Raw genomic sequence first — 12,384 nt, forward strand, 5'->3', positions numbered from 1 at the left:
ATATTTGAATTAAAATGGCAAAAATCTTAAGCTTTAAATTGCAAAACTACTCTGTATTTAACTGATTTTATGAACATTTATATACCGATTAACATCTACAGCTTCTGGAAATAGATAACCAAACTCATACAAGGAAACTGCATCAGCAATAGTAGTACTTTACAACGGACTTTTACTGGTAATGGAAATTCCCATGTGTAATAAATACTTAACCGTAAGAGTGAAACACTAAATTAGCTTGAGAATTATTTGAATTGGAAAGAAACAATAAAAACAAATGAGAAGCTGATAGGGATCTGTGGAAAACTTGGCAGACAATTTCCTCCCCTCACCTCTCCCATGAGTGCAGCAGCACCCACCAGAGCTGGAGGCGTCCCACTGGGAGAGCCTCTCTGTGGTTATCATACCCCATCTAGTGGCTGCACTGGGTTAAAGGAGAGAGGAAGGAGGAGGACAGTGTCAGCGGCAACTGACAGACCTCAACAAGGGAACAGAGTATCTATCTGTATTAACACTTATGCTAATACAGATAGATAGATAGATAGATAGATAGATAGATAGATAGATAGATAGATAGATAGATAGATAGATAGATAGATGGATAGATATTACAAATGTTTTCAATGCAAAAACCTAAACCGTCTTGCCTTGGTTGAGACTCAGTTGAGACTTTGGAAGCAAATTACTGTAAAATTAAAAGAAAACAGAGACATAATTTGACTCAATTTGATTATATGTTTGAATATGTCATTAAGAGAAGCTGCAATAAGGTCTGAAAATATGGTAGTGGAAGACGTAACAGTCCTGTAGGTGCAAATTGAATTTGATTTAGGGGGGGAAAAAAAGCTTGTGGAGGTGTTGAGACTGAAGCGGTACGTGGTTCATGTTACAGAGATATGAAGCCATAAGAATGTGTGAAAGCAATGCCCTCTAGATCCCCTCGTTTCACAAAACTATTATCCAATTGAAAACTGATCCTTAGCGAACTCCCATTGTGTGCCTCTCTCAGAGAATAAATGCACCAAAATTGATCTCAGGTCTCTGAAGTGGGCCTGCGGAGCTGGAGTTTACAGATGGGACCATTTTATACACTTCTGGTGGCAATTTACAAACATGCAAAACTGAGAGCTCTCCACCACAACCTGCGAGCCATAAGCAGGAGTTCCACCTGTCTCATAACCTCGTTGGAGCACAATTTTCCTGCCTACAGAGAGGGAAAAAATGTAGCTGTGACACTGTCAAACAATGTGTGTTAACAATTCAACTGAGAACAGTCGGCATGTCATGCAGAAAGAGCAGCCAGTTGGAGGATCTGCTAATGTATTGTGACTCCTGCTGTCAGCAGTTCAGCTCTACACTCTGTTCCTGTAATTTTCAGCCATCTCCACTGCACTGATACCGTTTCAAAAGCCTGCTCACTATCACTCATACTGAAGCTGCGGGAACTATTAACTGTTTGTTCGGGTTTTGATGTTTTACATTGTATGAGAGCAAAGAAAGATGCTTTCAAAACATCCGAGCGGCCCAGCTGAATTAAAGATGTTCTTGTTGAAAGGATGATCAGACTGTTTTATTCTGCATTCAAGAGCTCCTTGTGAGTTCCAGCTCACAGTCTAAATATTTATAGATATAACTAATACAAACAAAGTATGCTTCTTGTGATTTATTTTAAAAATCAAGCGTCACTGAGCTGCATTTTGTCATAGTGACAGATTAAAGGGGAGATGTAATTACTGTTATGTTTCTTTTATTAGCAAAAATGTAATAAAAAAAAGCACAAAGCTCAACGTTTGTCTATTCATATAATAAAATGTCAGTTAACCTCTAAACAAAGACTTCAAATATAATTACAGAGGAAGACTTTATTTTAACCTCCCTACTTAGCATTTATGAGCTGTATATCAAAAATAAATAAATCGTTTATAACACTCTAAAACACACTTAAGTGTAGTTGTGAGCAGGCAAGGGTAGTAACCTCCCCCGTAAATCATTCTTAACAGATGTATAAACAGAAAACAGATGATTGATATATAACACAGTTGTAATCATAAAATAAGTGTTCATATTGTAAGTGAATGCATTGTAATTGTGTTTATTAATTAGGGTGTTATTTATATTTTTTGACTCTCAAAACCTAAGCAAACTCCATCAGTTTTACAATTTGTTGACAAAATGCACACAGCTATGAATGACAGTAAATTTGCTTTTTTTTTTTTTTTTTAGATGTTCCTAAAGCACATGGCACTAACAATCATGACAATCATGAAACACTACGTGTTTAACAAGCTATATGAGTGAGAGGAACCAATACATAATGACAAATGGTTGATTTTCAAACACAGTTCACATGACATGGTGTTCCACAGGGGTCCATTTTAGGACCTTTATTATTTCTTACCTATATGAATGATTCCATATTTGTTTGTAATTTTCCCATCCCATTTTGTTTCCTCATGATTTCCAGTGAAATACAACATTTGCAGAAAAAAGCAAAAAGTATGCTAAGGATTATATGTAAGTGTCAGTAAATGTAGCAGTAATTTCCCAACTTCTTACGATCATTTCTCAGGCATTTTGGATGATAAGAAATTAAATAGGAGAATGGATAAGAAAAAACAAACTAGATAAAAAAGTGAAGTCATTGGAGACTAACTAATGTGTCTTGTGTAATGACTCTTTATTATGAATATGTGAATGATTTAGTTTGATTTATGGTAATAATGTTTGGGCCAACACATGTTCCTCCAATCTTCATAAACTTGAAAAAGTACAAGATTTATGAGCAACTTTCTCAAACTCTAAGGAGACCTCTGTTCCCTGTTTTTATTTTTTAAATTTAACATGACATAAATATTTATATGAATATATGTTCTTCCCACTTTTTATTATAGGATATTATGTAATTCTTACATCAAGGATTACAGATATGTTATACTGTGCTATTAATCCTTCATTAATTGTTATTACACAACTTACGGATCCCTGATAAGATTTTTAATTAGAGTTTAATTAAAGAGTTAGGAGATTTATTGTTGACAAAAACATTAATAAACTCCTAAAAATATCCTTACAGCTGCTTATAACTACATTATGGTGTGGTATCAATAATTTTCTAAGTGTTTATATACCTCTTACAAATGCTAAGGGATTGTATGAAAATTGAGGTAAAAAAAAAACAACCAACCACCACCCAATATCTCATAATGTAGCAAAACAGGGAAAGTATAGCTCCTAAGTTGAAATGTTCTAAGAGGCATTTATATTGCTGTTGTAATAAATTGTTTGATACAAATATATATATTTAAAAAAAATAGTGAAAATACAGCCACTCTCTATTTGTGTATATAAAGCTGCTCACCAGATTAGTGAATTTAAGCAGCAACACTGTTTGTGCTGATGGACTTGAGCACTGCAATATTTTCACCCCAGAATGAATGAAAAAAATACAAATCTGGGATGAGAAAAAGTTGACATACCCTCATCAACAAACACAAACTACCTTCCCTTGAACACTCTATCCCCGGTAATAATTTTCATACAGTCCCTAAATATATAGGGTTAAAGTTAAGTGTTACTACAATCATATTCACCACTTTATTATGTTGCTCATGCATTCAACTGGAAATTCCCTACATCTCTGGGAGCAGGTATACGTTACTATACCATGGAGTATGATTTAAAACAAACCAGCAGGAGCATCAGGCATGTGCTGTAAAGTTGCTCTGATAGGTGAAAAGCTGTCACAATCCCTATTATATGGTTTATAATTATAGAGCCCTCAGCTGTTTCAACCTATTTCCTGAGCATCCTTTTAATCAGGCCATAACCACCATTTCATTTGTTCATCCAATGGGTGATGCAATCCCTGAAGCCAAAGCTCTCTATTCATTAGATTGTTTTAATGTGCCTGAAAGCAGTTGTGCAAATAAACAAGCCGTTACAGTGAAAAGAGAGGAATCCCTGAGTCTGTGCATTAACCCAGGAGGGACTACAATTCCAACTTGTGCCTTTTATCTTATTAATCCCACGCAACGTCATTTTGCAGGTCCCCGAAAAGGACTTATAAATTGCGTCTAATAGGCTTCAAATCAAGCACTAATTAAAACTGCATTAACCTTAATGAATCAGAAAAATTGAGACCCCAATTTATTGGAGTTGTGTTTATACAAGGGCTGGTTTCAATAATACATGACGCAACCGGCTGTGTGGGATGAGCCCGTCCTCTTAATGTGAACCTCCTGTGAGCGTGTATGTGTGTATGTGGGTGTGTGTGCATCAGTGTGGTGTGTTTTGGCCCTCGTCGTCATTACAGGCCTTGTTAGAGGTTAACTTTAGCAACATTCAGGCGTCTTTAGTGCCGTGGAAGGAGATGGAGCCGCATGGTGCCAATCAGCGTCACAGGTGTTCATAATTGTCTGTCTAATTGCTTCATTACTGGTGAGGAGGCCTGAGCCCCGTCTGCGCTTCCACCACATCTGGATTTTGGGAAGCCCTCTTCAGCTCAAATGAGAAGCCTCTCTTGAGTTTTAACATGTATCTGCTTGTTGCCGTGATTTCCCAGGAGCGCGTCATTTATTTGTACGCCGATTCTGACTCAAACGCCTTTAATGGAAATTCCCATGGCTGGTGGGGGTGGAGCGCTTATGGCAATTTGTTGACTGAGAACTCATTTGTTTTGCCATGAATGAATGTGGAAAGATGTTAAAAAAAAAAACATGCAAATGATGTCAGTGTAGTGTAGTGTGTTCTAGCAAAGTACAGGGAGGCTTTTTTTCCCTTTGAGTGTTTTCGTGTGTTATCCCAGTCACTTGTATGGCTAGAAGACCCTTGAGATTTCCCACAAGAGACTTGCTGTCCTAATGAATCAAGTGTCTCCAATGTGGCAAGGACCTGAGGGGGGAAAACTATGATTCTTTATTACTGAGGCTTCAGCAAACCTGCCAAACTCACCAGAGATCCCGCTTCATTCTTGTTATGTCAGATCAAAATGACAAAACATGGGAAGGCCTTTCAAATCTTTAAAATCCCTTCATGTTTTTCTGATTAGTCACTGTCTGATGGCCGCAGTGCTTCTCCCTGTAAGGAAATAGACGATAGATTAGGCTGAGGTCACCAGCATTAATGAGACATTTAACATGCCATTTGCAGGAAGTGCTGCAAGATCTCCTCCATTTCAGATAAGCTTTCAGGACACCCGTGTGAAACGGTACAAGAGGGGACCGATGCTCGACCTCAAACCTCCAGCCACCTCTGCCCACCCACAGAGGTTGTTATGTATCCATGCTCACGTCAAGCCCGGGCCTGCATGCGCCAATTAACTCCCAGCCATATGGATTTCAACTGTGGCTTTTGGCAGATGTTTGTCCAACCCATCACTCAATTTGGCACACCAGGGATTTGGTGTCACCTTTTGGGAGTTTTGGGAGTTTTCTGTCAGATTTTGATTATCAGTCTTCATCAGGTGGATTGGTTTTTGTTCCCGGAGGTGTAATTATGGCCCAATGTGGCTTTTATTTATGCATGAATGTGATCTCAGTCGCCTACAGTGCCAGCAGTCACTCATGGGAGTCACTGCCAAGGTTCACCTGTAAAATGTGTAGCAAATTTGCCAAACATTGTGGATTATCATCAGGTGCAATGATGGAATTCTGTCTTCACATTTATAAAATTAATTCAATTATAAAAACGTTTTGGAGGTACAGTTCCCTTACCCACTACTGTCAGATGTAGATGGGCATGTCTTGACTTGATTCTCCTTGACAACAGAGCTACAGGCTGCTGGTGTCTTCAGTCAGGCATGCTGAAGTCCTCGGAGGGCTCGCTGGTGTTTCATGTAATGTCAACACTATAAACACAACATGCTATTCTTGATTTGTATCATGCCTCAGAACCCAGGCTAAACCCATATGATGATATAATTAGATAGGACATAATGGGCAACAATGAGCGTCTTATGAATATTGTTTGTCTATGTGTTTCAGTTTGCCATTACTGGCTGTGTGGTGTCCACCTTCTCACTAACTACAAACCGGAGTCAAATTTCTAGCCATTGTTTGCCCAAAACTGACTCGACAGTGGGTTTTACAAATACAAGTGGTGAAATATTTCATGTTCTTTGCAGCTTATGTGCAATAGACTTGGCAGGAACACAATAGCTATGGGAAGTGATTTATTTTCTTAAAGTAATTAAATGCCTACTTGATCATTTTTTCTGGGAAAATGTGCAAATGTGGCAAACAAATTAAAAGAGCACTCCATGACTAAACCTATCCCTAGGATTGGTGGAAACATCACAAGCGAAACAGGAGCCAAACCTTCTTAATATACGTAGCTACATTTGGGAGTTTCAGAGGAAACAATTCGGAAACATGCATTCTATTTCTGTTTGCTCCCGATTATTAATTTTAATTTATGTAACCCCACTTACTCCCACAGTTTAATTAATGATGCTTGTTATCAGCTGTGTTTAAGAGGTAATGGACAATGCTGAATTTTGAGTGTTTACAGCGCTGGAGAAAAATCCCGCTTTACCCCTTTGTAATGGACTGCCAGCAAACAAGAGATTAACAGTGTTTGTCACTCTTCCTGCAGCTGTGTTATAATGCAAAGCAAAGAGGGGAGGGGGAAAAAAGGCATTAAGCACATAACTTTGAAATGGTGACTTGAAATAGCTACCATGGTCAGAAGAACTGGCATGCCCCTCCATCACCTAATCCATACCATAATTCCTGATCTAATTAGAGGAAGGCTCAGCGCTAGGCCTGCCATAAAAGAATAAAGAACACAGACAGACCGTGTGCCCAGAGGAAGGAGGGAATAAGAAGTCAGTGAAATAGAAAGAGAGCAAAATAGAGGAAGAAAGGAAGAGGGAGGAAAAACAAGTGCATAGTACAGTGAACTGAACAGGTAAACATGACTGACCACTTATTATTTGCCTAGTCACCATCAGTATAACAGCATGTATATTTTGAATATATACAGTTAATCTAGTTATGGGATTATTGGCTTTGCTGTAATACTAAATGTGTGGAAACAGGTAAATCTATTTGCGGCTAATCTTTCAAAAGATTGTTCCACACACACAGATTCCTTAACTCGTAATCTAATCAAGATCATTGATAAAATGGTAGAAGCACACTACATACTCATTTGCTTGAGGCTCTGTTTATGGCAGATGTAAACACATTTTAATAATTAACAGTCCAACATGTTGTGCACAACACAATTATTTCCTTTCTGTTCATCCACAAAATCACAATCTTAAACCCTAAGAAGCAATACAATAATCAATCAGCAAGACAGGAGGACAGTTTCACATGATCACATGAACAACTGACACTCTAATAAGACACCAGTATTTTCTTTGAATGTTCAGAAATATATGGAGCAAACAGCCAAGCACATCATGGAAAAAAACAAAATTGGATTATCATTATATATTTTGTACTCTAGTGCACAAATTAGTAATTAGTGCTCTTGAATTACTTATTTTCTGCTCTAGAGTTAATAATTCATGCAAATTAACAGAACATAATGTTAAACAATACTGTCAACATGTGTTTAAAGTGGCTATAATCTATATTTTTATAGTGACAATAGATCAAATGACTGTATAGTGTGAAAGGTGTCACACAGTATAACAAAGCCACACAAATAATTATTATCAGACTCTGCAGTTCCACTCAACACTATGGAACATTTTAGCATCTTTCAGCTCATTGTTTTAGTTTTATAACCTGCAATTTCACAGTTTTGTTTAGTCATCTTCAGTTGCAGAAGGCAGCTGTTTTTAGAAAAAAAAAAGGTTTAAAAAACAACTTCACGCAACCTGCCCAGCACCAAACAGCAGACAGACAAAGTTAGCAACTAGCTGGTAAAAATGGTGGAGCATTTAGCAACTAAAGAGTCAAATATTTCCCTCAGCAGTTGGTGGAAACCAAAAACAGAGCATTAAATTATAGCTGCTTATTTAGATTAGATTGTCCAAGGCCTGGCAACTGTCACTGTTTATTCCTCTTTATACTATACTATACTATACTATACTACACTATACTATACTGTACTATACATTATGTGAGAGTGTGGCGAGTGTTGCTGAAACATCCTCCAATGTAATTTGACAACTGTGTTGAAAGGAGCACTAAGGGGACAAAGACAGATATAATGAATGTGATAATACCCTAATGACATTAATATGAAGAAATTCGGTATTTTGAGGCACCTCAATACTGAAACAAATAAGTATTAGACTGCTGCTAATACAACAATTGGTAATTTCACATCTTGCCCTTACAGACAGTAATTTAAGAGCCTACTAATTTGTGTGCATAAATTAGAAATCCATGAGCACAAATTTCTAATTTGTGTGAACATTTAAAAAAAAAAGAAAAGAAAAAAGAAACATACTCCTCCTAAAACAACACATGTGGGGCTCTATAGGCTAATAACTGAGTATAAGCAGAGCTCTTGCAGAGAGCAGGAAAACATAACACACGTATTCAATCTGTGTTTGTGATGCAGAGGTCTAACATTTTCCCTTTCATCTGGACAGGATGAAGTCATTTAAACAGCCGGGCCCTTCTCGCCTTCAAAGTGACTGTTTGAGGTCTCAGACTGGACACTTGCTGCAGGTGCAGTGTTGGAAACACTGATGCAACACCAGAAATGGTCGACCTCTTTAAAAAAAATAAGCTTCACGGAGGAGCCAAGTGAAGTCACCTCATGTGTCTACCTGGTCAGAAATGCAGCCTAAATTCAAATTTCCAACATTTGAAGACCTTTCAAAAGCAAACTGCATAAAACCAAGTGCTGAGATAAGATACCTCCCCTGGGTACCCAGGTGAAAGTAATAAAAATCACACTGCTGCTTCTCCAGATACAGTAGAGCTAGAGCTACAATAAGTTAGCAGAGGATTACGCTGTTAAATAGCCAGAGGCTGTGCGTGTATCATCAGCCTGGATAACTGCACTATTGCGTACTACACAATTGTGCATTGCCAGTAATGTAGTCTGTACTCTGAATTACATTCATGCGGATGTCAGTAAACTCCCTTGTGATGTATCTTTGTGGGTTAAGAAATGAAATACACTGATTCTGAAGTAAGATAGATGTGCTTACCAAGGTCAAGGAGGCTCCCCAGCGTAATTACAAGACTACCAAACACAAAGGGCATTGTTATTGGACAAGTATAATGCCGCACATTACCAGAGCAACACAGCTGTTTCTATCAGCGAACACTAGCTAGGGAAGACATAGGGCGGGCATCAATTTAGCCTACTTATCTAAAGTCTCTAATTACTTGGTTTATTTGATAAACAGAACAAGGAGAATCCTTAAATGATTCTGCAAGATCCAAAGGGGATTAATTTCTTACTCCTTGAAAAAACAAATCACTGGTAGAATCCCTTATTTCACTCTTTAATCACGCATTAATTAGGAGCAATAGGGGCACCAGTTACACTTGGCATTTGGTGAGATTGCAGGAGGAAAAAAAGGGCCTGCATTAGCCTCTCCAGAGGAGGAGGCGAGCACATCAGCCTAAGACAAAGACGACACAATCAGACAGAACAGCAGGAAGTGTGAGTTGGGAGAACGGGGATCTGAGCTTCTCAAGCCCCGCAAAGCTCATATTTCCTGAGGCAAAAGAGCCAGACTGGATAGTCATGCTTGCTGCACCCTGGTGTGACAGGCTGGACGAAATATTTGATCACTGTTTTATTCGGATATAGGTTTTTAGAAGGCAGCTAATTCACATCTATACACTATCTTATCTGCCATTTTCCCCATCCATCGTAAAAACTCCTGTCAAGTATAGGTTCATATATTTGCCCCTGCAACACAGTTAAAGAAACTAATGAAAGCTTTTTGAACATGCGACTAAACATACAACATCAACAAAGAAGCCACTCAATTGAGAAACAGTTGCAAAGATGAAACTGTCCAGTTGTGAGTGTTTTGCAGCTACTGTACCTCAGTCGCTGCGAGCAGGAAAATGGAATGAGGAGCGAACAGGGAAGACTTGATTTAGCAGTAAAGGATTAGCACTCCAGGAAAAACTGTGCATTCATAGTGCAAAGCGGGGGCTAAACACTCTATTTATCTTTACATTTACATCCAGGATCCAATTAAAGTTAATTTGAGTAATGCTATTTACAACCAGACTACCATTTTTGATGAAGTAGGTTCTTAGTTCGGGGAAAGAAGAGATGATTCCAGTTGTAGTAGTGATAGTAGTAATTTTTGACTACAAAACATCAAAATATTTCCATGGAAAAATGAATCCACAGTTTATTCGATGGTGAGAAAAACATTAGTTGCAGCCATACAACAGTTTGTAAAGAGGGCAATGAATTTTTAAAAATGTCTTTCATTATATTAATTCATCTAATAGTTCTCTAATGTTTTTTTAAATTGATTCTGAAGTTTTTCTTACTAATAATATTGGTGGTTGGTCACAGTGCGATGCTAACAGAGCTGCCAGCTGGAGTGGAGCTAGAGTAGTTAAGTTTCCCATAATCAATAATGCTAAATGCTATTCATCAGCACAAAATATTGGCACTTTGGCACATCATCATTAATAGTAACATTAGAAAGTGTCATCAGTTGTTGGAAGCGCAGTAAGTTTGTAGACCAGAGTGACTTGTGTTTTCAACCAGGTTTAGTACCATTATAATCAGATTATCATAACCCAGCTGTGACACTTACATCAGAATCAGTTCGGTTTTTTGGTAAATAAGATTACTTGATCACCTGACAATGCTTAACAATGACATTCTCTGTGCATTTTGTTCCCGCAGTACATGCTCTTCCTCATGCTTTCTACCGGAGGCTGTGAAATCATGTTTGAAAAGCTCAGACCGTTTTACGTTACAGCACCTGAACCGCTCTGCTGCTAAACGCCTTTCATGTCTTCACTCAAAATTTTTTTGGTCGACTCCTTATCTAAGACGATAACCGTATCGAACACAAAATGAACAAAATGGCCTGTAAAATGTGTTTTGAAATCATTATGCTCTCAGTCTGTTTTCTTATTTCGCGAGCTTGAATAAAGAGGTAGCTTCTCAAGCAATCTCGGCCTTGTTTGTTTAAGGTAATTACTACTTGTCCTCCCATCCTGCCGGCCCAGATGATGCATGAAAATTACCATTCCCCTACTTCAATCAAAGCTGGAAAAAGAAAAGGGAGAAAGGGGGGAACAGAGGCGAGCAGATGGGAGGGGGTGGTGGTGAGAGAGGAACTCTGTGAGACACACTGAGCTCCCTCCCTGCATGACAAGAAAGGGCACTGTCTCTGATTAATTAGCTGGAGTTGGTAATCAGTTTAATAAGACTGAAGTTGATGGTGAGAGGTCCCCTTTGGCAGAGCCACGCTAAGCTTAGCACTCTGTTCAGGGCCCTCGCTTTCTTCCACCAAGTAAACACGCAGTGTCTATTTACATAAACAGTTGTTTCTTTTTTGTGGGGGGCTATTTTTCCTTCCAAACCGCCTGAAAGCCTAACACCACCGCTTAAGTCACTCCCAACAATGGCACGGGGAATTGCAGACAAATTCATGAATTTTTCAACATATGAGAACTAATTAAATTGAGGCCTTTTTGAAATGAATATAGTGTGAGGTACTCACTGGCCCTACGCACACAAAGAGGGTATAATTCAGCGATTGAATTCTGGCTTGATAGCATTCAGCCTTTTACCATGGTGAGCTATACAGATGGCCGGGGTCCTTTTCATTCTTTTCTCTCTTAATGGCAAATCTCATTATGGCAGTTATCACTGTATGAAGAACAAGACGGGAACGATGGGCCACAAAGCCGCACCGTGCAGGAATTTGGTACCTGTCTGCTGGTGAACATGATACTTACTGTTAGGTCAGATCGTGATGAGAATTCAAATTTTACTTTTGTTTAGATGACTATTGGAAAATCAAAAGTCACAGCACATACAAAACATTCTTAATACTGTTAGTTTTCTCAACAGTAAGCAATAGGAGAAACCAAATACATTTTATGGAAGTGAGGGGTTGAATATTGTGAGAAGATCAGTACTACTCTAATGTGGTAAATATGAAGCTACAGCCAGTTAGCTTAGCTTAGCATAAGGACTGAAAGCTGGGGGAAACAGCTGTTCCTTTAAACTCACCCTTATGTTTGTTTGGCAGAACATCTTCCGCACCAAACAAATACACACGAACTCTGAATATTTAACTTATGGCTAATAGAACAGGTGGATTTATACAATATGCTACATGTGATACTGTCAGATAATTAAAGAAACTTCTGGTGAAATTTGAGGGGGAAATAAAGGTGAATCATAAGTCTGTCAACTGTGGAGCTGCAGAACATATAGGACTGAACTGGCCTCAGTCCTAGAGGTATACGCCATTCA

General features: G+C 38.5%; 1 long non-coding RNA gene across 1 annotated transcript in view; it reads left to right on the plus strand.

Annotated features, from left to right (window-relative positions):
• The window catches only part of LOC122997575, a 35,884-nt gene extending 25,609 nt beyond the window's left edge, over window positions 1-10,275 (plus strand). Inside the window, exon 4 of the long non-coding RNA XR_006407239.1 lies at window positions 8,552-10,275. This is a non-coding gene — a long non-coding RNA (uncharacterized LOC122997575). The remainder of the gene's footprint in view (window positions 1-8,551) is intronic.
• Window positions 10,276-12,384: the final 2,109 nt, after the last annotated feature.

This window comes from Thunnus albacares, chromosome 14, assembly GCF_914725855.1.
Source record: "Thunnus albacares chromosome 14, fThuAlb1.1, whole genome shotgun sequence".
Lineage (NCBI taxonomy): Eukaryota > Metazoa > Chordata > Actinopteri > Scombriformes > Scombridae > Thunnus > Thunnus albacares.